This window comes from Cryptomeria japonica, unplaced genomic scaffold (genome assembly GCF_030272615.1).
Source record: "Cryptomeria japonica unplaced genomic scaffold, Sugi_1.0 HiC_scaffold_15, whole genome shotgun sequence".
Classification (NCBI taxonomy): domain Eukaryota; kingdom Viridiplantae; phylum Streptophyta; class Pinopsida; order Cupressales; family Cupressaceae; genus Cryptomeria; species Cryptomeria japonica.
Window position 1 is genome coordinate 1,888,413 of NW_026728837.1, and position 4,088 is coordinate 1,892,500.

Genomic DNA, 4,088 nt, shown 5'->3' on the forward strand with positions numbered 1-4,088 from the left:
TGGGTCCTTCTCGCCGCATCCCTCGCCTCGCACCCCGATTGCTATGCGGTGAGGCTCCTCGGCCGCCTTGGAACTATCTGTGTATCGGACGCGTCGCGGGATAAGGGGTTGTCACTGGTAGTCGCCCCAAGCGCGTCCGATGCTTGGACCATTCCGAGGCGGCCCCGAAGCCTCTTCCGTGTAGCCGTTGGGTCCTTCTCGCCGCATCCCTCGCCTCGCACCCCGATTGCTATGCGGTGAGGCTCCTCGGCCGCCTTGGAACTATCTGTGTATCGGACGCGTCGCGGGATAAGGGGTTGTCACTGGTAGTCGCCCCAAGCGCGTCCGATGCTTGGACCATTCCGAGGCGGCCCCGAAGCCTCTTCCGTGTAGCCGTTGGGTCCTTCTCGCCGCATCCCTCGCCTCGCACCCCGATTGCTATGCGGTGAGGCTCCTCGGCCGCCTTGGAACTATCTGTGTATCGGACGCGTCGCGGGATAAGGGGTTGTCACTGGTAGTCGCCCCAAGCGCGTCCGATGCTTGGACCATTCCGAGGCGGACCTGAAGCCTCTTCCCTCTAGCCGTTGGGGCTTTCTCGCCGCATCCCTCGCCTCGCACCCTGATTGCTATGCTGTGAGGCTCCTCGGCCGCCTTGGAACTATCTGTGTATCGGACGCATCGCGGGATAAGGGGTTGGCAGTGGTAGTCGCCCCAAGCGCATCCGATGCTTGGACCATTCCGAGGCGGCCCTGCAGCCTCTTCCGTCTAGCCGTTGGGGCCATCTCGCCGCATCCCCCACCTCGCACCACGATTGCTATGCGGTGAGGCTCCTTGGCCGCCTCGGAACTATCTGTGTATCGGACGCATCGCGGGATAAGGGGTTGTCACTGGTAGTCGCCCCAAGCGCGTCCGATGCTTGGACTATTCCGAGGCGGCCCTGCAGCCTCTTCCGTCTAGCCGTTGGGGCCATCTCGCTGCATCCCCCACCTCCTCGGCCGCCTCGGAACTATCTGTGTATCGGACGCATCGCGGGATAAGGGGTTGGCAGTGGTAGTCGCCCCAAGCGCGTCCGATGCTTGGACTATTCCGAGGCAGCCCTGCAGCCTCTTCCGTCTAGCCTTTGGGGCCATCTCGCCGCATCCCTCGCCTCGCACCCCGATTGCTATGCGGTGAGGCTCCTCGGCCGCCTGGGAACTATCTTCGTATCGGACGCATCGCGGGATAAGGGGTTGTCACTGGTAGTCGCCCCAAGCGCGTCCGATGCTTGGACTATTCCGAGGCGGCCCTGTGGCCTCTTCCGTCTAGCCGTTGGGGCCATCTCGCCGCATCCCCCACCTCGCACCCCGATTGCTATGCGGTGAGGCTCTTCGGCCGCCTTGGAACTATCTTCGTATCGGACGCATTGCGGGATAAGGGGTTGTCACTGGTAGTGGCCCCAAGCGCGTCCGATGCTTGGACTATTCCGAGGCGGCCCTGCAGCCTCTTCCGTCTAGCCGTTGGGGCCATCTCGCCGCATCCCCCACCTCGCACCCCGATTGCTATGCGGTGAGGCTCCTCGGCCGCCTTGGAACTATCTTCGTATCGGACGCATCGCGGGATAAGGGGTTGTCACTGGTAGTCGCCCCAAGCGCGTCCGATGCTTGGACTATTCCGACGCGGCCCTGTGGCCTCTTCCGTCTAGCCGTTGGGGCCATCTCGCCGCATCCCCCACCTCGCACCCCGATTGCTATGCGGTGAGGCTCCTCGGCCGCCTTGGAACCATCTTCGTATCGGACGCATCGCGGGATAGGGGGCTGTCACTGGTAGTCGCCCCAAGCGTGTCCGATGCTTGGACCATTCCTAGGCGGCCCTGAAGCCTCTTCCGTCTAGCCGTTGGGGCCTTCCCGCCCCATCCCTCGCCTCGCACCCCCGATTGCTATGCGGTGAGGCTCCTCGGCCGCCTTGGAACCATCTGTGTATCGGACGCATCGCGGGATAAGGGGTTGGCACTGGCAGTCGCCCCAAGCGCGTCCGATGCTTGGACCATTCCGAGGTGGCCCTGAAGCCTCTTCCGTCTAGCCGTTGGGGCCTTCCCGCCCCATCCCTCGCCTCGCACCCCGATTGATATGCGGTGAGGCTCCTCGGCCGCCTTGGAACTATCTGTGTATCGGACGCATCGCGGGATAAGGGGTTGGCACTGGTAGTCGTCCCAATCGCATCCGATGCTTGGACCATTCCGAGGCGGCCCTGCAGCCTCTTCCGTTTAGCCGTCGGGGCCTTCCCGCCGCATCCCTCGCCTCGCATCCCGATTCCTATGCGGTGAGTCTTCTCGGCCGCCGCGGAACTATACCTGTTATTGCTACTGCATCCTTCGGCTGGTAACCTCCTCTGCCGCCTTGGAACGTTCTCTTTGTCGGACGCGTCGCGGGATAAGGGGTTGGCACTGGTAGTCGCCCCAAGCGCGCCCGATGCATAGACCGCTCCGAGTCGACCTTGCTTTCAGCCTCTCACATGCATAGACCTCTCTGAGTCGACCCTGCAGCCTCTCACGTTTAGCCTTTGGAATCTCGCCTCACAACATGATTGCTATCCTTGATGCATCCCTTGCCTCGAGCCCTGATTGCTTTCTTGGCTGCATCCCTCCTCTCCTCACAGCCCGGTTGTCATCACTGCTTCATCCGTCGCTTCATGCATTCTGGCTGCTGGGCCCTTCCCACCGCACACCTCGATTGCTATCTCTTCTGCATCACACACCCCGATTGCTATCTCTGCTACATCCCTCGGCTCTCACTTCTGCATCCTTCGCCTCACACCTCGATTGCTATCAATGCTGCATCCGTAACCTCACACCCCGATTGCTATGCGGGGAGGCTCCTTGGCCGCCTTGGAAATTTCTGTGTGTCGGACGCACCGCGGGATAAGGGGTTGGCACTGGTAGTCGCCCCAAGTGCGCCCGATTCTTAGACCGCTTCGAGGTGACCTCGTAGCCTCTTTCGTCCAGGCTTCCTGCCTTCAACGCCCTTTTTACACCTCGATTGCTATGCGCGGGCTCGTTGGCGTCTATCACCTCTCTGCGAAGAGTGGCACGATGATTGTTGGGGTAAATCGTAGCAGTCCGATCTCTGGCCTTGGGCCATTGTGAGGGCTGATCGATTTCCTGTGCGCATCTCGTGTTCGCCCAGTAACAGACTCGACGACTTGTAATCGGTCTTGTTCCCGATTGTTCCTGGAGGTAGTCTTCGGAACTCTTGGATTTGACCTGTCACTCGAACTGTCCTCTTCCGAGGATGCTTGTGTGTGTGTGCTTGTGCCATTTCCTTGGCGGTATTAACGAGATATTAAAGAGCGGAGTGAGCGCCTCGCCCAGCTATGTTTGGGGCTCTCACTCCCTTACCCGGTGTGCGACCGCTTTGCACGTAGGTTGCGGAGCATCGCGACTCTTTCGATGTTTGGCGGTTGTCTTCCGGTGATGCGTTGGTCCCGAAGTGCACGTTACTAGCATTTCTGCCATTGTTCTCGATCTTTGGCACGTTCCTTCGTTGCAATTGGATATATATCTCCGTTTATACGCGCAGGCTTCTCCCGCCTATTCAGCGCTGTCCCACTCTCAGCACTCTCGTGGTCTCCTTGGCTTCTCTCTCCCGTGAGCGAGCTCTCTTCTCGAGTCTTTTCCATGTCCCATGGAGGTTGCCTTGCGAAATTCGGGCACACAAACGTGACCGGATAAGAGCGGAATTGCCTATGAGGAGAAGCTCACCTTAGGGAGCAGCAATGCCGAGTGTTTCGACAGAGGGTAGAGGGGGCGTTGTTTGGGCGGTTGCACAAAAGAGTGCTACGTTTGCACTGAAGGTTGCTTCTTCGTCTCCGACGAACTCTTCGAGGCAAAAAAGCTTGTTTACGGGGTCGAGGTGGGACTGTTCGTGCGAGTTGCGCCACCAAAAGTGCGTAGGGGGCATATACCTGGGAAATGGATGTCTCTGAGTGGCCTTACTCGGTCGCGTGCACGGTGCATTCTCTAACGGCAGGACTGTCGCGAGCATGTGCGGTTCGGATGTTTTCGGGTAAAGGGTTCCGTACGGGATGTTCTTCCCAGGCTCCTGTGAACCGAGACTCTGCATCGTCATGCTCCG